The 22188-nt window shown below is 38.7% G+C and overlaps 1 long non-coding RNA gene across 1 annotated transcript; it reads right to left on the bottom strand.

The window, feature by feature from the left end:
• Nucleotides 1–3931: 3931 nt before the first annotated feature.
• On the bottom strand, nucleotides 3932–22159 carry LOC140510510 (uncharacterized). Its single transcript, XR_011969260.1, has 3 exons — nucleotides 22079–22159; nucleotides 20082–20143; nucleotides 3932–4896 (listed from the first exon to the last, which is right to left on the bottom strand). It is a non-coding gene; the product is annotated as an uncharacterized lncRNA (long non-coding RNA).
• Between the last annotated feature and the right edge of the window lie 29 nt (nucleotides 22160–22188).

Genomic DNA, 22188 nt, shown 5'->3' with positions numbered 1-22188 from the left:
AGAAAATTTCAGTGGAAAAAGCTTCAGAGCAATTACATCCTAGCTGTTTGAAGGTTTGTCCAAATATCAAGAGAGTTTATAGGCAAATCAGTACTTTGCTGGTATTTTTCTTCACAAAGTAATCCAAAATTGGATGTACCAGAAGTAAATAACATGTTTCTCTTTGATACTGTGATAGCTGAGCCTGGTCTTGTAAAAGAAAAATGTAGAGATGCATCCCATCAGTAAAGAGACAATGTGGGAAGCTGTAATACGTATGGGTTATAGAGTCAAACGACCTGGGTTCAAGTCCTGACTCATGCTACCTGTGTGAGTATGGGCAATTCATTTTATTGTTCTTAGCCTCAGTTTCCCCATTTATATAATAGAAATAATAATCTCATATTACCTACCTCGGAAGGTTGCTATGAGGTTCAAATGGCACAATATATGTCATTGCAAAGGATTTTTTAAAATATAAGCTATTATTATCATCTGTCTCCCAGGGCTATTGGTAGGAAAGTGTTTTGTAGGATATAAAGTACTATACCAGCCGTCACCCACTAGTATTTGAAATTCCCAGAATCTCTGTCAGATGGAATCTATAGTCTAAATCCTGCCTGACAAGCATCCCCTTCATACCATCTCTGATGAGTGATTATCCAGTCTTTGCTTGAAAACTTCCAGTGAAGGAGAATTAATTACTCTTAGAAGACAATCCTGCCTTTGGACAGATAGAATTTTTTAGGAAGTTTTTTCCTTACATTGAACCTATGTTTGCCCCTTTCCAGCTTCTATTGCTCTCCATTCTGGGGCCAAGCCAAACAGACCTAGTCCCTTTCATACATAGTAGCTCCACAAAGACTTAAAGATGGTGATCGTGGATGCATGGATGAAGTCTTCTCTTTTCTGCATTAAACATTGCCAGTTCTTGTGACCAATTCTCATATAGCATGGATTTGGGGCTATTCTTGGGACACTGTAGCTCATCAATGTCCTTACTAACTTGAAGTCCCCCAAAACGAACACAACATTCCAGAAAAAGAGCAGGGCAGATACAGGGGGACAATCACTTCCGTTTTCCTGGAAGCTATGTTTTTCTTAATGCACTCCAAGATGGAACTTGCCACCATATCATACTGATGATTCATTTTGAGCTTGCAGTCTGCTCATCTGCTTCTCCTTGTATTCCAGATAATTTTCAAAGTAACTACTATTTAGTCATGTTTCCTCCATCTCATACGTGTGATGTTGAATTTTTGGACCCCAATGTAAGACTTACCATTCAATTATATTTCATTCTGTTAGATCCAGCCCAAGGATCTAGCGTGTCAAGATATTTTGGGGTGCTAATTCTGTCAACTACTATTACCTATCCCATCCTGCTTGTATAGTGGGCAAATTTGATAAATATGCCTTTTATGCCTTTATATGAAGCTTAAATAAAAAAGTAAACTACCACAGGGCTATTATAGCATTGGGACTGCTAAGTGGCACAGCAGATAGAGCACTAACATCTGAAGTTAGGAAGACTCATCTTCCTGAGTTCTAATCTGACCTCAGACACTTACTAGCTGTGTGACCCTGGCAAGTTACTTAACTCCATTTGCCTCAGTTTCCTCATCTGTAAAATGAGCTGGAGAAGGAAGTAGCAAACCACTCATATCTTTGCCAAGAAAATCCCAAATGATTTCACAAAGAGTTGAACACAACTGAAATAACTGAACAATAACAACATTACAGCATTGATCTAGAATGTAGATCCCTGGGCACTTGAAAGGAAACCTCCTTCCAGAATGATATCAAACCATTCTTGGTTCCTCTTTGGTTCCACCCATCCAGCCAATGCTAAATCCATCCGATGGCATTATTGTTTAATCTATATATTTCCACAAGAGAGACTTTGTCAAATGCTTGGCTGTAACTGCAGTAAACTATATCCAAAGAATTCCCTTGATCTATGAGTTTACTAATCCCTTACTAAAGTCAAGTCCCTTTCCCACTAGCCTATGCTGTCTTCTTTCTGGAACCAAGAAAAACAAATCTAATATTTAGAAAGAACTCTGGATTTGGAGTCACATAGTATGTATTTACATCCCACTTCTACCACTTAGTAACTGTTTGACATTGGAAAAACTAATTTCATCTGCCTGGGTCTCATTTTCCAAATCTGTGTGTTGAAAGGGTTATACTAAATGACTTCTTCAAACTCTAATACTAAAACAACTGAAAACAGCTAACATGACCCCTCTCCACTATTGTTCCTTCTCTCAGGATGAAAATCTCTGGTTCCTTCAACCAACCCATGAATGACATGACTACAAGGTTCTATATAGTCCTGGTTGCTATTCTCTGTATGGCTCCAGATTGTTGATGTCCTTCCCAAAATGTAGCACTCAGAGCTGAGCTTTATGCATTCTAAAAGAAATGGGGTTTAGCTGGCACAATCTGCCCTCAAAGAAACCATTCAGGCTTTTCGTAATTGCTAATTCCATTTCTAGGTAATAATAAATTATATTATCACTGATTATTATTAATTAATAATATATTTTGGGAGGGGAGAGGGATATTTAGAAATAAAAACAATGTAACAATGAAAGCTACAAATAAAAATTAAAAATATTTTTGACCACGAATTAAAGTCAACTGCATGACCAGTGATGGAGTCATGAAGAATTCTTCTGCATTTTGAAGACTGGAACCATACTGGCCCATCCTCCAGGCCTGTAGTACCTCTCTCATTCTCCATGATTTTGCAGAGATCACTGAAGAGGCTCAGAACTGTAATTTCTTTTACTGCCCTGAAATGTAGTTCATCTAGGCTTGATGAACTTATTGAGGACAAGTGAGGAGCTCTCTTCCAAAAGTCTCCTCTCTTGGTTTCTTTTTTAAAAATAATTTATTTATTTTTCAGTTTTCCACAAGAATTTGAATTCAAAATTTTCTCCCCATCTTTCCCCACCCCCACACCAGGACAGCATGCACCCCATCTGCCTCTTCCTCCAGTCTGTCCTCCCTTCTACTACACACCCTTCTTCCATCCCCCTTCCCCTCTATCTTCCTAAAGGGCAAAATACATTTCTATACTCCATTGTCTATATATCTTAATTTCCAGTTGCATGCTAAAATAATTTTTAACATTCATTCTTAAAGCTTTGAGTTCCATATTCTCTCTGTCCTTCCACACCCACCCTCAATGAGAAAACAAGCAATTCAATATAGGTCATACATGTACAACAATGCAAAGCACTTCCATAATATTTATGATGTAAAAGACTAACCATATTTTCTTCTGTCCTACCTTGCCCTTCATTTATTTCATTTTCTCCTTTGACCTGTCCTCCCACAACAGTGTTTGCTTCTGATTATCCCTTTCCCCAATTTACTATCCCTTCTATTATCTTCCCTCTACTATCCCCTTCCTCCTTGCATTCCTGTAGGGTAAAATAGATTTCTATATTCAATTTAGTGTGTGTTATTCCTCCTTAAGTCAAATCCCATGAGAGTAAGGATCACTTATTTCCTTTCATCTCCCCCCTCTTTCCCTCCATTGTAAAAGTTTCTTCCCTCTTTTATGTGAGATGATTTGCTACATTCTACCTCTCCATTTCTCTTACTCCTAGTACATTCTATTCAACAGCAAATTTTATTTTTTTAGGTATTCTCCCTTCATATTCAGTTCACCCTATGCCTTCTGTCTATGTGTATATCTATATGCATACACGTACATATGTATATACACATACATACATACACATATATACATATACACACATATATCTATACATATCCATATATATATACATAACACCCATGTACATATATAGATATATATCTACACATATATAATACACACATACATATATACATACCCATACATGCCTACATATATATTCCCTCTAACTAATACTGAAAAAGGTCTCATGAGTTACAAATAACATCTTTCCGTGTAGAAATGTAAACAGTTCAACTTTAATGAGTTCCTTAAGGCTTCTCTTTCCTGTTTACCTTTTCACGTTTCTCTTGATTCTTGTATTTGAAAGTCAAATTTTCTATTCAGCTCTCGTCTTTTCAACAAGAATGCTGGAAAGTCCTCTATTTCATTGAAATTCTATTTTCTTCCCTGAAGTGTTATACTCAGTTCTGCTAAGCAGGTGATTCTTGGTTTTAACCCTATCTTCTTTGACCTCTGGAATATCATATTCCAAGCCCTTAGATCCCTTAGAGTAGAAGCTGCTAAATCCTGTGTTATCCTGATTGTATTTCCACAATACTTGAATTGTTTCTTTCTGGCGGCTTGTAATATTTCCTCCTTGTCCTGGGAACTCTGGAATTTGGGTACAATATTCCTAGGAATTTTCCTTTTGGAATGTCTTTCAGGAGGTGATTGGTGAATTCTTTCCATTTTTTTACCCTCTGGTTCTAGAAAATCAGGGCAGTTTTCCATCCTAATGTCTTGGAAGATGATATCTAGGTTCTTTTTTTGTTCATGGTTTTCAGGTAGACCAATAGTTTTTAAATTATCTCTCCTGGATCTATTTTCCAATGAGATGTTTCACGTTGTTTTCTATTTTTTTCATTCTTTTCGTTTTGTTTTGTAATTTCTTGGTTTCTCATAAAATCATTAGCTTCCATCTACTCCATTCTAATTTTTAAAGAACTATTTTCTTCAATGAGCTTTTGAACCTCCTTTTCCATGTGACCAGTTCTGCTTTTTAAAACATATTTCTCTTCATGATTTTCATGCATTGCTCTCATTTCTCTTCCCAATTTTTCTTCCACTTCTCTAGCTTGATTGTCAAAATCCTTTTTGAGCTCTTCCATGGCCTGAGACTATTGCATATTTTTTGAAAGTTTTGGATGTAGAAGTCTGGACTTTGATATCTTCCTCTGATGGTATACTTTGCTCTTCCTCAACTGAAAGGATGGAGGAAAAATTGGCAAGAGAAATTAGAATGATGCAAGAAAATCATGAAAAGCAAGTCAACAGCTTGTTAAAGGAGATTCAAAGAAATGCTGAAGAAAATAACACCTTTAAAAATAGACTAACCCAAACGGCAAAAGAGGTCCAAAAATTCTAACCTGCTCCTTCTTCCCCATCATTTCCTCAATCGTATTTGTTGCAAGTGTAAATTCATCTGTAAGTGACTAATGATCCTCTGATGGAACTCTCTGCCCCTTCACCTCTCCTTTTTAATTTCCCCAAGACAGCTCAAACAGTTACCTTCCACAGCAAGTCTTTCTCAGCCCATTCCCTCCAGCTTTCTCCCCTCCCTAGTTTCTTCTCAGCTGAGGTTACCTTATGTCTACCCTATATATAGTTTTGGGTCATTAAATCAGACAACTAGCATTAATTAAACCCCTATTATGGGTTAGGCACTATGCCAAGTGCCAGGGATACAAAGAAAGGCAAAAAACTGTCTACTCTCACAGTCTGTTTACATGTCGAGGTTTCATTCAAATATGAGCTTCTTGAGGGTAGAGATTACATCTTTGCCTTTTTTTGCATCCCCAACACTTAACCCAGTGCTTGAAATATAATAAGTTCTGAATAAATGCTTGTGACTGACTGGATGTTGACTCTTATGACCTGAAAAAAAGTTAACATCCCTGAAAAAGTCTTGGGTGATCTCAAGAACTAGCTCACTTATCTTTATAATCGTGGCCATGACAATTAATTTTGTACCTTGTTCAAATAACTGCTGCAGTCCAAAAGCCATGAGGCCTGTTGTTCTCTGACATTTACTTATTACAAGCCTGGGATAGTTTTTAATGGAGCAGGCAAAATCCTTTTCACAAATGAATTCACATGGGGGAAAAATGATCTGCCTGGAATAAGCTACAACTTGTAGGAAGCACTGAATGTTATTTTTTGTTTTAATTGCTTTGGGCTAAATTTATGTTTTCTCTTTTCAACCCCAATAGATGAGTATAAAACAATTTTTATTTTAATTTGGCTAAATAGGAAATATTAGCTAAATAGCTTCTAAATAATCTCCTATTTGAGAGAAGAAATGATTAACTTATCTTTTATTTGGGTACCTTGATGCTTATAATAATAACTAACATTTATTTAGCACCCACTCTGTGCTAGGTACTGTGCTAAATACCTTACAACTATTATTTCATTTGATCCTCACAACAAACCCTGTGAGGTAAGTGCTGTTTTCCTCATTTTATATTTGGGGTGACTGAGACAAACAGAGGCTAAGTGACTTGTCCAAGGTCACACAGATGGTAAATTTCTGAGGCTGGATTTGAACTCAGATCTTCCTGACTTTAGGACAGGTGCTCTATTCATTGTGCCTAATTATAGTATCATTGATTTGTGCAAAGCATTTTACACAGGGTGTCCCCAAAGTCTCAGAATAACAAAATTGCCCTAAGGCTTTTGAGATATAACTAAGTACATATACTAATAACCATGAAACTATTACTAATATAACTAATAAAACTTCAATAATAAGGTTTACTTATTTCAGTGGGTCTGTGATATAACTAATGTGTGGCAGTCAATCAACAAGCATTTGCTAAGAGCCTGCTACGTGTCAGGCTTTGTGCCAGGAGCTGGGGATCCAAAAAGGACAAAATATAGGGATATACAACATAGATACAAATTGAGTTTGGTGTGAAGGCATTAAATTAAAGGGAGGCAGGGTGGAGGGGGCAATCAGAAAAAGCAGCACTTGAACTGTATTGAAAATAGGGAAAATGAGATGGAGGTAAAGTGCAAATGCATTCTAGGCATAAGGAACAGCCAGGGTAAAGTCCTGGAGATGGGAAATGCAGTGCTACATTTGAAGAACAAGCACAGCCAGTTTGACTGCGCTGCAATGCGTATATACATGCATAATACACAATAAGGCTGGAAAGGCAAATTGAGGTTGTGGAAGGCTTTAAAAATCAAGCGGAGAAATTTGCATTTGGTCCTGGAGGTAATTTCCTCTCCACCAAAACAGAACACAGACAACGGATAACTTCTCACCCTGTTTGCTCTTTATATAGATCACAAGACCGCAGCTCTACATGATGTGTAAATCCATAGATAAGCTACGGAATATATTCCCTCGGTCTCTTTTACTATTTTATGTATACCAATGCAATTCAGTTCAATAAGACATTTATTAAATGCCTATTAGTGTTAGGCACTGGAGATAGAGATATAAAAACGAAACAGTCCCTGTTCTTGAGAACTTATAGTCTATTGGGGGCGGGGACAAGGGAATACAACATATATTCAGGTAAATAGATACAAAATACATACAAAATTATACGAAGTAATTTCAAGGAGGAGTAAACACTAACAACTGGGATGGCGGGGTGGGGTGGGTCAGGAAAGACTTCCTGGAGGCAGTGGAACAGTAGCTGTGCTCTGAAAGAAGTTAGGGATTCTACACACTGAAGGCAAAGAATGTGTACAAGGATGTAACAGCACTAGAACTAGGTCTCTGTCATCTCTTGCTCTAGCCATATGACCAGTCTTCCTCCTCTCCTGCTCACACATCCTTAACATTTCTGTAACGTTCAGCAGTATTAAAAGTGCTTTTATATATATAATGCATGTAATAATGAATCAATGTTAATAGGCTATATTAATGATATCAATTATTCTTAATAATAACAATAGTTGGCATTTACATAGCACTCACTACATGATAGGCTAAGTGCTTTACAAATATTATCTCGTTAGAGATTCACAACAGTACCTATGAGGTTGGTAGTATAAACATTGTCCTCCTTAATTTTTAAATAAAGAAACTAAAACTCACTCAAGGTCAGATAGGAAATGATGATGCTTAGAGGCAAGTCAGTGCAGTGGGAAGAACCCTGGATTTGGCACAGAAGGAGCTAGTTGTGAATGAATCCTGGCTCTGCTCTTACTATCTATGTAACCTTGGATAAGTCACTTAATTTCTCTGGGTCTCAGTTTCCTAGCCTGTAAAAAGAAACGGACTTGGTTTAGGTGATCTCTGAGGTTCCTTCCAGGCCCTTCTACATCCTATGTTGGGGCAGCTACGTGGATAGAGCATCAGGGCAGGAGTCAGGAGGACCTGAGTTCAAATCTCACCTTAGACACTTGACACTCACTAGCTGTGTGACTTTGGGCAAGTCATTTAACCCCAATTGCCTCATCCTGGATCATCTCCAGTCATCCTGATGAATATCTGGTTACTGGATTCAGCTGGCTCTGGAGGAGAAGTGAGGCTGGTGACCTGCACAGCCCTCCCTCACTCAAAACAAAGTCAAGTGCAAGTCATGTCATTATTTCTCTGATGGCATGGTCTTCTTTGGCAATGAAGGATGAACACACACACAGAGATCCTATATTATTATAACAATCTGAGTTCATCAGATTCCAAGTGGAATGTTCTTTTGGCTCATAATCAGTAGATGACTTGAATTGTGAAAACGTGTAACTTATCATTGAGTTCGAGATTTCTGTCCAGAGCTATCTGGGTAATTTTCAAGCCTACTAAACAAATGCTAACAAACCAATGACATCAAGAGCTGGTTGCCTACTAGGTACCAGGAACTGTACTAGGCCTGGATGTTATGATTTCTACTTCCATTCTTGGGTGGATTTGTAATCTCACTGATGTGGTACTGTTTTCCATTCTAGACCATAGCTTATCCAAACCTTTATAACCTAGATCACTTGTGTATTTTCTCCCCCTGGTGCCTTGCAGGAGACCAGGACCTGAGACCAAGCCCTAGGAGGTTTAACCTTTTCCTATCCAGAATTCCTGCCTGAAACCCTGTTGTCCTGATAGATATATTTCAAGCAATCCCCAGTCATGCTTTGCTTCACTCCCTGCACCCTGGCCACCTTCTTTCCAGCTGCCTCGAAGTCACATGTGTACCTTTGCTGGGACTAGCCCACCCCACTCCAGTTTTCCAGTTCTCAACCATGACCAAACCAACTGTGCCATTCATTACTCCCTATGGTCCTGCTCACAATCCCTGTAACTTTCTGGACCTATGTGCCCCTCTCTGGCCACTCTTTCCCTATGGATATTGTATTTTCTTCTTAGAATGTTAGCCCCCCAAGAAAGACAATAGTTTTCAGATCTATGAATGGGCAAAGAAAGGTTTATGATGAGACAAGGGACAGAGAGAATCACAGAAAATAAAATGATGACTTTGATCTCATAAAATTTTAAAAATTTTTGCTCAAAATGAATGCAGTTAAAGTTAGAAGGGAAACAGGCATCAAAGGTGAGGGGGAATTGTTACAATACGTTTTTTCTGATAAAATTCTCTTATCCATGACATATAAGGATTCAAATTTGCAAGACTAATAGCCATTTACCAGTAGAGAAATAGTCAAAGAATATGAGCAGAAAGTTTTCAAAGGAAGAAACCCAATCTATCAACAACGATAGAAGAAAATGCTCCCAATCACTAACAACTAGAGGATTTCAGATTAAAGCAACTTGGATATTCTATCTCACACCCACAAAACATAACAAATGTTGGAAGGGAAAAGAGGTCCAGCAATGAACTATTACTAGAACTGGTCCAGTCATTCTGAAAAACAATCTGGAATTATGCCCCTAAAGTCCCTAGACTTTTTCTACCCTTTGAACTATGCCACTACTAGACCTGTATCCCAAAGAGATCAAAGAAAGAGGAAAATGATCCACATATACAAAATTATTTATATTAGTAGTCAGAAGTCCATTGGAGAATGAATAAACAGGTTATAGCATATGAATATTATATGGTGGTAAGAAATGATGGAATGAAAAAAGGAAAAGGAGAGGGTAAATGACTAGAAGATCATTTGTACAGTGAGAATATTATAAAGAAAAACAACTTTGAAAAACTTTCAAACACTGATCAGTAAAATGTCAAGAGAACTGATGAGGAAACATGATAGATATCCTCCTGCCAGGGGGGTGATAGATTTAAAATGCAGAACAAGACATACATTTTTGAACTTGGCCAACAGGGGAATTTGTTTTGCAAGACTCTGCACATTTCTTATGAGAGTTTTCTTTTTCTTTTTAAAACTGTTCAGTGAGAGGGGCAGTGGGAGAAAGCAATTGCAAATGCTTGCATGAATCAATTGATTAATTACTCTTTTTATTTTTTTCATTTTTCATTTTTAACACAGTTCATATCACATAAAACAATTCCAGTTTTTGGTCAGGTGATACCTCTTTTAAAACATTTACAATGTAGACCACAAACAGATTTTTTTTTAACACTAACCAACTGAGACACAAATAATAACTCTATATGCTAACTTCATAAGCCCTTGACGTAATTATCTCCACACTATTACTAAGAATTAAAGGACCCTAACTTATTGTTGTTGGTGTAAAGTCCTAAGCCTAATAGCTTAATTTTAGACTTAACCTCGGATGTTCCCCTACCAACAATCTATAATTTAATAGATATGGTATTAAGCTTTTGACTACAGGAAATTGCCACTAAGAGTAGGGACATTGCAGGGAAACAATATCTCCCCAACTTCGTGTCAGTTCCCAGCAGAAGCAGATTGTCAACTTGCATTCAGTGAGACTTAAAGTCTGCTAGGTGTCAGTGAGGAAATTGAGTCAGGAAAATCCTACCTCAGCCCAGGATGAACAGCCACTCTTCCCATGAGATCACCTTTTTTAATTCCTACCAGCATCTCACAGGCTTACTGGCATCATGGATTGGAGGCTTAGACTGCCTTTGTTGCTATCCATACCTGGAGTTAGACTCCGAAGAACAGTCAGTTAATAGTCCCATAGAATCTTAAAATAGCAAGTTCCAATAACCAAGTTTCAGATATGACTATAATTTCACAGTGACTGGGGGTGGAACCAAGATGGCAGAGTAGAAAGACACACATTTAGCAGGTTCTCCCCACATAGCTCATAAAATACCTGTAGAGAGGGACTCTCAACAAATTTTGGAGCAGCAGAAGTGGAGAACAACAGGGTGGAAGAGATTTCCAGCCCAGGGTGACCTGAAAGGCCCACAGGAAATGTGGGTTGCACCAGATGTGGAGAGGAGCCCAGCCCAGCCTTGGCCACAGTGCAGCTTGTGAATAGCCCTAGGGGCAGAATCTCCAGTCGCGGAATCTCCAGTCCCAGTAGCAGCGGTTCCCAAATCCCTCAACCCACAGGTGCTAAAGGTCAGTGACAGGGTTTTTTCAGCTGACCAGGAAGGGAGAAGGGCCTTCCCATAGCTCTCACAGCAGGCAGTGGCCACAGAGGCTGCACAGCAGCCTATACAGACCACTCCATTGTTGGAGCGTAAAAACTCCTGGGGGCACTGAAGAGCTGAGTCTTACCTCAGCCCTGTGTGGAGGCCCTGGATGAGCTGGTCTTTGTCTCACACTGAATGGAGGTCCTGCACATCCAGCTTATCTGAAAATTAGCCCCCAGTGCTGACTTGGAGGAACTGGAGGCCTGGTGGCTGTGGAGAAGTAACTGCTAAGATTCTGGGCACAAAAATCCCTCTCTGTGTCAGACCAGTACAAGCTTGATCGTGCCACCTTGGAGGAACTGAGATATCACAGATTCCCAGAGTGTATCCTACTCTTGACAAAGGACCCAAAAGTCAAGTAACTGGTTGGGAAAAATGCCCAAAAAAGGGGAAAAAATAAGACTGTAGAAGGTTACTTTCTTGATAAACAGAAATCTTCTCCCATCCTTTCAGATGAGGAAGAACAATGCTTACCATTAGGGAAAGACATAAGAGTCAAGGCTTCTATATCCCAAACAACCAAAATAAATATTCAATGGTCTCAGGCCATGGAAGAGCTCAAAAAGGATTTTGAAAATCAGGTTAGAGAGGTGGAGGAAAAACTTGGAAGAGAAATGAGAGAGATGCAAGAAAAGCATGAAAAGCAGGTCAACACCTTGCTAAAGGAGACTCAAAAAAATGCTGGAGAAAATAACACCTTTAAAAATAGGCTAACTCAATTGGCAAAAGAGGTTCAAAAAGCCAATGAGGAGAAGAATGCTTTCAAAAGCAGAATTAGCCAAATGGAAAAGGAGGTTCAAAAGCTCACTGGAGAAAACAGCTCTTTAAAAATTAGAATGGAGCATATGGAGGCCAATGACTTTGTGAGAAACCAAGAAATCACAAAACAAAACCAAAAGAATGAAAAAATGGAAGATAATGTGAAATATCTCATTGGAAAAACAACTGACCTGGAAAATAGATCCAGAAGAGACAATTTAAAAATTATGGGACTACCTGAAAGCCATGATCAAAAAAAGAGCCTAGACATCATCTTTCATGAAATTATCAAGGAAAACTGCCCTGATATTCTAGAACCAGAGGGCAAAATAAGTATTCAAGGAATACACAGAACACCGCCTGACAGAGATCCAAAAAGAGAAACTCCTAAGAACATTGTGGCCAAATTCCAGAGTTCCCAGGTCAAGGAGAAAATATTGCAAGCAGCTAGAAAGAAACAACTCAAGTATTGTGGAAATACAATCAGGATAACACAAGATCTAGCAGCTTCTACATTAAGGGATCGAAGGGCATGGAATATGATATTCCAGAAGTCAAAGGAACTAGGACTAAAACCAAAAATCACCTACCCAGCAAAACTGAGTATAATACTTCAGGGGAAAAAAATGGTCTTTCAATGAAATAGAGGACTTTCAAGCATTCTTGATGAAAAGACCAGAGCTGAAAAGAAAATTTGACTTTCAAACACAAGAATGAAGGGAAGCATGGAAAGGTAAACAGCAAAGAGAAGTCATAAGGGACTTCCTAAAGTTGAACTGTTTACATTCCTACATGGAAAGACAGTAGTTGTAATTCTTGAAACTTTTTTCAGTATCTGGGTAGTTGGTGGGATTACACACATACACACACACACAGACACACACACACACACAGAGCACCGGGTGAATTGAATAAGATGGGATCATATCTTAAAATAATGAAATTAAGCAGTGAGAGAGAAATATATTGGGAGGAGAAAGGGAGAAATGGAATGGGGCAAATTATCTCTCATAAAAGAGGCAAGCAAAAGACTTTTTAGTGGAGGGATAAAGAGGGGAGGGGAGAGAAAAAACATGAAGCTTACTCTCATCACATTCAGCTAAAGGAAGGCATAAAATGCACACTCATTTTGGTATGAAAGCCTATCTTACAATACAGGATAGTGGGGGAGAAGGGGATAAGCAGGGTGAGGGGTAGGATCAAAAGATAGAATAGAAGCAATGGGGGGTAGGATATGATGGAGGGAAATATAGTTAGTCTTACACAGCACGACTATTATGGAAGTCACTTGAAAAACTACAAAGATTTGGCTTATATTGTATTGCTTACCTTCCCAAAGGGAATGGGTTGGGAAGGAGGGATGAAGAGAAGTTGGAACGCAAAGTTTTAGGAACAACTGTTGAGTATTGTTCTTGCAACTAGGAAATAAGAAATACAGGTAATGGGGTATAGAAAGTTATCTTGCCCTACAGGACAAAAGAGAAGATGGGGATAAGGGAAGGGAGGGATGTTAGAAGAGAGAGCAGATTGGTAAAAGGGGAAATTAGAATGCTTGGTGTTTTGGGGCAGGGGAGGGGAGAAATGGGGAGAGAATTTGGAACCCAAAATTTTATGGAAATGAATGTTGAAAAGTTAGATAACTGAATTTTTAAAAATAAAAAGAATTTCACATTGGCTAAGGAACATCTTTTGAGGCAAGTCTTAAGTGGCTTACATGTTTTTCTATACCTGTTCTAGTTCCTGCTTAAATAACAATCATAAAATCAAATTTACCATTAAAACCTTAACTTTTCCAACAATGACAAATTTTACCTGAAGTTACCTGCCTCTAGGAGACTTAGACTAAAATTCATTTTCCCAAACTAAAGATGTCTCTGATTTGGTCTCAGTAATTAATTCAGTCTATTGTTTTAATACTAATTGCTTTTACATCACTTTGTAACATATCCAATTTTTCTCCCCATCTCTCCCCTCCCCCACTTCCTAATACCTTGCATTCTGATTGCCCCTTCCCTCAAAGAGCTTCCCCTTCTATCACACTTCACCCTTCCCTTATCCCCATCTTCTCTCTTTTCTTGTAGGGCAAGATAAATTTCTATACCCCATTACTTGTGTTTCTTATTTCCCAGTTGTATACAATAATAATTCTCAACATTCATTTCTAATACTTTGAATTCCACCTTCTTTCCCTCCCTCCCCATCCCCACTGAGAAGGCAAGCAATTAAATACAGACTGTACATGTGTCATTTTGCAAAAGACTTCCATAATACTCATGCTGTGTAATACTAACTATTTTGTCCTCTGTCCTACTCTATCCCCTCTTATTTTTTTATTCCCTCATTTGACCTTGTCCTTTCCCAAAAGTGTTCATTTCTAGTTACTCCCTTCTCCTATTTGCCCTCCCTTCTATCATTGCCCTCACTCCACTTGTCACTTCCTACCCTACTTTCCTGTAGTATAAGATTGATTTTCATACCAAATTTAGTGAGCATGTTATTCCCTCCTTAAGCCATATGTGGAGACAGTACTTTCACTTTTCCTCTCTCCCCTTCTCCCTTTTCTTCTCCATTGAACAAGATTTTTCTTTATCTCTTTTATGAGTTATAGTCTGCCCCATTCCATTTCTTCCTTTCTCCTCCCAGTATTTTCCTCCCTCACCCCTTAATTTTTATATCTTTTTTTTATGGATATCATCTCTTCTGATTCAATACAGCCTGTACTCTCTGTTTATGTGTGTATGTGATCAAAACCACTCTAAGATTTCATTTCACTCTGTTCAAATTGGCAAAGATGACAAAAGATAGTCATTGCTGGAGTGGTTGCAGAAAGGCAGGCATGCAAATGTATTATTGGTGAAATTGTAAAATGATCTAAATATTTTGGAAGAAATTTGGAATTATGTCAAGGAAGTGACTAACACATCCATACCCCTTGACCCAGAGATCTCACTGCTAAGGATAATATCCCAAGAAAGTTTGTGTTAAAATGGAAAGGTTCCATGATTTTAACTGCTTGTCTCTAGATGCCTCAGCTTCCCCTTCTAGACCTCTAGGGTCCCCTCTATTGCAAAATCTCTGATCCTATAATCCTGGGAACTAAGGGGTGGAGGGGTTTTGAGCTCTATGGGTAGAAAACTAATTTATATCAACAACTTCAGGGACTTTCAAAATATTGAATATGAACCTCACAGGAATGCTAGATGCTCCTACTCCCCTTCCAGTGTCAACAATGTGGGGAGTAAATCCTAGGAGCTACCTTATACAGAAAGACAACAGCAGAACAAAAATCACCCAACAGTCCTAGAGGAGGAGAAGTCTTTAGGAATGGTCCCTATGAAGGATGAAACCAGAAGAATTTAAACTCAGATTTACTTAACTGGTCACCAAATGCTAGCACTATCCTTAAGATATATATACATACATATATATATATATGCATATATATATATATACATACATACAGGAGTGTTTTTTCAGGCACAAGAAAGATGCAAGAAGCGAGAAAAAAAAGCCTGGCAAAGCAAATTCCTTGTCCCTGGTGTATAATAGATCTCCCCAGACACGTGAGCCTAAAGAAAGCTTAATTAAATTTAATGGGCACATCTCTACAGAGTGGGGAGGCATTTTGATGGGGGTATTTCTGTTAGGGATGGATAAAAATCACTTTTCCCTGCCTCGCTGGTCTCTCCCTTAAACGATGAAACAAACTTCTAGATGAGACACCCAGTGATCAGGTTGCTCTGGTGACATGATGCTCACGTAAGAATCTTGGCTAGGCTGAAGGAGGGTTGCTTCAATTTGAGCTTAGGGGGTGGGGGTATTGGAGGAGAATAGGTCATTTGCATTTTCCTGGTAGCTGTAGATGGCCTTGCAAAAAGGAGTGATCTGACAGCCAAGTCTACAGGGGGGATGTGGTTAGGAGCTGTGGTGGGGAGGAGAGTCGGATGATTATTTAAAACAGTGAATTAATAGTATGCATTTTGAGTAAATGGACACAAGAGATAAATGGAATCCTTAATGATGCTATCCTGCTAGGAAGGGTGGCAGCTGAGCTATGATATATCCTCTGGCAGGGATACAATGGAATGGAAGATGGACTGGGTTGAAATGGTGCAAGCCAGGAGCTCCCAACCTTTCTGAGTACAAGACCTTTTTTGATGCCAAAAGAACTGGGAGCTTCCCATATGATGTAATACTTCTCACCCTCTAAGAATCTCTTGACTTCAACAATTTCACATGACATAAGCATCACACCCCCCACCCCTCCCACCCCTACCTCTCACCTCTCCAGTGTCAACAATCTGGGTAAATTATGTAGAAAAGCAGCAGGAACAACAAAAATAAAACAAAACCAACCAACATTTCCAGAGAAGGAGAGATCTTTTGTTGTTATTCAGTCACTTCACTTGTGTCCAATTCTTTGTGACCCCATTTGGGTCACATTTGGGGTTTGTTTGGTGGTAGAGAAGTGGTTGAGAATGGAGAGATAGTGGGACTGGGAATATGATTTTTATCAACATAAGGAATTGGTCTAATGCCTCTGGAGACAGAAGAGCTGGGTTCAGAGCTCACCTTGGATACACCATCTGTGATCCTGAATTGTTCTTGTGCCTCATTTTCTTTTCTTTTAAATGAGAGGGACTGGTCTAAATGACTTCTGAGGTCTCCTCCAACTCTATACCTATGAGCTCCAGTGAGGATTCTTCTTGTACCGATGTATCAAGTACTCTGCCATATATAGCAGAGTTGACTGGAGACACTGAGAGGTTAATTTACTTGCCCAGAGTCAAACAGTCCAATCTATGTCAGGCAGGACTTGAACCCAGATTTCTATGACTTAAAGACCAGTTCTCTATCCGCTTTGCCACACCTTCTCTCCACATTTGTACTATTAATATCTGGTAATTGATATTGGATGACAAAAAGCCATCGCAAATTCAGCAACACTTTAATTTTTATTTTATCGGTCACAATAGTATCTCTAAATTTTGGAAAAATGGTACTATGTACATGAAAAGAAGTGTGGCATGTGGACAAAGGACTGACCTGAGTCAGTCTGAATTCACACAATTCCTGGACAGGGTTCTTGACCTCTCAGTGCCACAGGAAATGCTTTAAGATGAAAAGTTATAGACCATGTACACTGCATGGATCAAGTTTCCTGATGGAAGTCTCTATATTGAAGAAATCATTGGTCTGTCCTACCTTTTCAATGTCATTTAAAAAAAATGATACTATATTATGTGGTGTGGGTAGGGGCGATGATGTAAATGGTAAATGTTTAATAACTTGCTCTTTGAGGGGGAAAATGTACCTTTATATTATTAACATTTTCTCCATCACTTAAGTCTATAAATTAACAAAATAATAAAATAAGCCCTGATTTGTAGCATCTGTCAATTTCAAGGTATAAATGTTCACACTGAAAATCTAAAAAAATCACCTCTCATTTGGTTTGAGCTGACTTGAGTTAGCTCTAGCATATCCCCTGTGGAAGGCTTTGGGGAGTGGGGGTAAAGGGAAAAATCATGTTAGAAGAAATAAGAAACAACCACTGCCCTCCTTCTTACACTCTCTTAATGGGCTCTCTGTGCTTTGTGCTACTTATTGCCTCCAAAGAGTCTATATTTAATTTTTTTCTGAGATGCTTAGATAAGAACACTTGGATTTTCCTCCAAAATGTTTGTAGCTTCCTTTTTCAAAGATTAAAACTCAAACAAGATTGTGAGAGCTAATGTATTCTCTTCTGAAATGTCTTCTTCCCCTTGGCTATTCAGCTTTCACATGACAATTTTTCATTACATTGATTCTGTGTCAGTTCTTCCCAGAAAAGGGAAAAAAACATCATTTTTCTCTTTATGATTTTCTCTACTGTCATCAAACACATTGGAAGGCATGAATTTTATCCTTCCCACCTTAATGACTTGCATTTCTGTTTGATAATAATACACCAGAGAACTTAAGAATGTCTTGAAGTTACATTCCTTCTCGCCTTCCAACAGTTCTGATGGGGAAAATCCCACAGAAACACACACCACTGGAATATCTGTGGAGAAGGGGGTAGAAACAGAGGAGGGAAGAGCTGGACAGATCTTGGGGTGGCTAGAGAAAAATTTAGGAGAACAACAATATAGTTTTTAGAAGCTTACAGAGAAAGGATCAAAGGTTGAGATCTGGAAAGATCATAATTTGAAATCTTACAAGTTATCTTCTCTGATCCCCAAAGAAATAAAGCGATTTGTCTAAAAATCACATAGGGCATCAATGCCTGGAAGTCAGGTTCTCAAAAGTAATCAACTTCACACTAGGACAGCTCACTGAGCTCTGTTGTAAGAGGGGGATTGGGTGGACTTCCCACCTTTATGGGTCATGGTGAGGAGAAGAAAGAGTAGGTCATGCGAGGTGTTGTGTCAGATTCTAGAAGTCTGGCTAGCATGGCAGAGACCACTGGTGATAAGAGTGGGCTGTCCAGAAAGCTTAGAACTCACTAAGAGCAGAGGTTGGCTGTCTCTTATGCCTTAAGATCATGGAATCATAGATTCAAAGTATTAAAAAGGGATCTCAACTCATCAGGTGCTTATTTTACAGAGGAAGAAACTGAGACTCAGAGAGGCATAGGGAAGAGAGTTGGGATAGAAAGGATGGTCTCCACCTCATTGTCAGTCAGCTACAGACCACAGGTTCTGGAGCTCAGGAGGATTTGGTCTCAAGTTCTGCAACTGGGAGGGGAGAAGATGGAAGAAAGGGAGGGGGTAAACACTGCTCATTCATTTATAGCACCAAAACTCAAAGCAGAATCATAGAATTTTAGCTCTGAGAGCTGACATATTGATTATCTATTTGATTGGGCAAATCACTCTCTCTGGTCCTTTTTCCTTATCTGTCAAACAAAGAAGTTAGGTAAGTTGATTTTTTTCTAATGTCCCTTCCAGTTCTAAACCCTATGATCATTTGTAATGAAATGACAAAGAAAAGGGGAAACAGATGGACAGACAAGGGGAATTATGCCAGCAACCTGCTCTAAGAACCATTTTTTCCCTTTCTCGAAACAAAATATGGTTCCTATCATCACTGACAGAATGAGCTAATCAGTTGATAATGATTCGTAGTCTAGAATCAAATCATTAGGAACCAATATGGCCCAATTTCCTCATTAATTTCATAACTCCCTAAAGCAGTGTAGCCTCCCTAAACAGTTTACATAACTCGTCCTAACACCTCGTTCAAATAAGGACATATAATGTCATCTTACCCAGTACCGGCCTGAATTCCTTTTTATCAGTGGTTTCATTTCTACTGAAGACAGCTTGCATTTATAACAGGAAGGACAAGACATCCGTCCTGTCTGTCAACACAGCAATGAAATGCAGTACCCAACATCCTCATTTAATATGCTAATTGGTGCAGGATTAGATTTCTTCTTAAGAAAAGCAATTGAGGAGAGAAATGAAATGGGAGGTTCTATTCTCTAACTCTATTCTATCTCCTCCTCCCCTCCCCCAATATCCTCCCCACAGATACACATAAACACACACACACACACACACACACACATACATACACACATACACACACACACACATACAGAGAGAGTCTTAACCCTCCCATTTCTTCCTACTTCCCAAAGTAACGGGATAAATCTCTCAGGCCAAGCTTTGGATGTCCACAATACAAACATCTTTTAATGAATATAATACACTACAAATGAACAAACATCTGTCTCTCTAGTATTTAAAATGATTCCCATTCTGACTCCAGTCTATTTCTTCAGACTGATTTCACATTTCTTTCCCTTTTTCAATCTTTGGTCCAGCCAAATCAGCCAGCTTAATATCACTCATACATGATATTCCGTCCCCTCCATTCCATCCCCTCTGCATAGACTTTCATGGCTGAAATGCTTTATCTCCTCTGCTCTGCCTCTGGGAATTCCCAAAGGCTTCATTTCAGTACCAGCTCCACCATGAATTCCTTTCCTGATTCTGCTCCTGTCAAAAAATCATTTTGCATTTACCTTACATATATTTTGTTTGATCAAGTGAGGTAACATTTTGCAGGGTGCTTTGCAAGCCTTAAGATGCTATATAAATGTTTGCTATTAGCCATTATTTTTTTGTAGCTATTCAGTAGAATGTAATTACCTTGGGTGCGAATTCTGTTGCTTTTGTATTCCCCAGTAACTGGCCAAGAGTAGATTTAATAACTGTTAAATAGAAACATTCGTTAATCACCATATTGATTGTCTTTGCATAAATCCTTTATAATCCCTTTTTATGATTATTTATTTCCCTTGGTGTCTCAAAGAGCAGTTCTTCAGTGTTGCAGTGGATAGAGAGAGGCACTTGGAGTAAAAAAGCCCTGAGCTTGAACAAAGTCTCAGATATTTATTGTATCTCTGTGTTAGTTTCTTAGGATCAAATGAGTTAACCTATGTAAAGCTCTGCACAAATCTTAAAATGTTTATTAAATGCTATTATCATTAAATCTGACAAATATTTACTAGGTGCCTACTATGTGCTTAAAGGCAGTGTATGGTAGTGGATTGACTCAGTCAACGAGCATACATGAAGCCCTACGTCACCAGGCACTGTGCTAAAAGTTAGGGATACAAAGAATGAAAAAAAAACAAACAAATAAACAAAACATGGTGCCTGTCCTCAAGGAGCTCACGTTCTAATGGACGACACAGCATGCAAACATCTATGCATATACAAGGTATTTACAGAGTAGATTCAAGGTAATTTCAGAAGAAAAGGGCTGGGAGGAGGGTGGAAAGAATCATGAGAAAACCTCCAAGAGAGATGTTCTCAGAGCCAAAAGATCTTAGTTTCTTCATCTATAAAAGGAGGGAGGCTCTGATAAAGAAAAGGCTCATCTCTAAATATATAGAGAACTGAGTCAAATGTACAAGAATACAAGTCATTCCCCAATTGATAAACGGTCAAAGGATATGAACAGGCAGTTTTCAGAGGAAGAAATTAAAGATATCTATAGGCATATGAAAAAATGCTCTAAATCACTATTGATTAGAGAGATGCAAATCAAAACAACTCTGAGATATCACATCATACATATCAGATTGGCTAACATGACATAACAGGAAGATGAAAAACGTTGGAGAAGATGTAGGAGAGTTGGAACACTAATTCATTGTTGGTGGAGCTGTGAACTGATCCAACCATTCTGGAGAGCAATTTGGAACTATGTCCAAAGGACTACAAAAATGTGCATACCCTTTGACCCAGCAATATCGCTTCTAGGACTGTATCCCCAAGAGATCATAAAAATGGGAAAGGGTCCCACATGTACAAAAATATTTATAACAGCACTCTTTGTGGTGGCCAAAAACTGGAAATTAAGGAGATGCCCATCAATTGGGGAATGACTGCATAAATTGTGGTAAATGAACATAATAGAATACTATTGTGCCATAAGAAATGATGAACAAGAAAACTTCAGAGAGGCCTGGAAAGACTTATATGATCTGATGCTGAGCGAAAGGAGCAAAACCAGAAGAACTTTGTACACAGCAACAACCACAGTGTATGAGGATTTTTTCTTAGACTTAGAATTCCCAATGGTCTTTTAAGGCAAAATGCCTTCCACATCCAGAGAAAGAACTATGGAATTCAACCACAGAATGTAGCAGATCATTTTCTTTTGTATTACGTTTTGGTTTGTTATATGATTTCTCCCATTCATTTTAATTCTTCTATGCAACATGACTATGATGAGAATGTATTTAATAGGAATGTATGTGTAGAACCTACATAAAATTGCATGCCATCTTGGGGAGGGAGGGGGAAGGTAGGGGGAAGGGGAGGAGGGAGGGAAAAAATCTAAGTTATATGGTAGTTATTGTAGAACACTGAAAAGAAATAAAATTTAAAAAATTAAAAAAATAAATGGAGGGAGTTGAAATAAATGACTTTTGAGGTCTCTTCCAGCTTTTAGACCTCCCATCATCATCCCACTAAGCATGGCAACATTTCCAAACCCTTCAACTGCATAGATCTCCCTCCTTGCAGCCTCACTCTCAGTGAGAACTTTGCCTCATATTTCACTGAAAAAAAATGAGGCTAGTGGATTAGAGTTCCTCTTCATCTCACATTTTTTAGCTGTCGATAAGTTCACTTACCTTGGCAGCACACTTTCCAGGGATGTCCACACAGATGATGAGGTTGACATACATGTTGCCAGAGCTAGCTTAGTGTTTGGGAGGCTCTGAAAGAAAGTGTGGGAGAAAAG

Source organism: Notamacropus eugenii, chromosome 6, assembly GCF_028372415.1.
Source record: "Notamacropus eugenii isolate mMacEug1 chromosome 6, mMacEug1.pri_v2, whole genome shotgun sequence".
Taxonomy (NCBI): domain Eukaryota; kingdom Metazoa; phylum Chordata; class Mammalia; order Diprotodontia; family Macropodidae; genus Notamacropus; species Notamacropus eugenii.
Note: the sequence above shows the minus strand (reverse complement) of the source record. Positions and strands in the feature narration are given on the sequence as shown.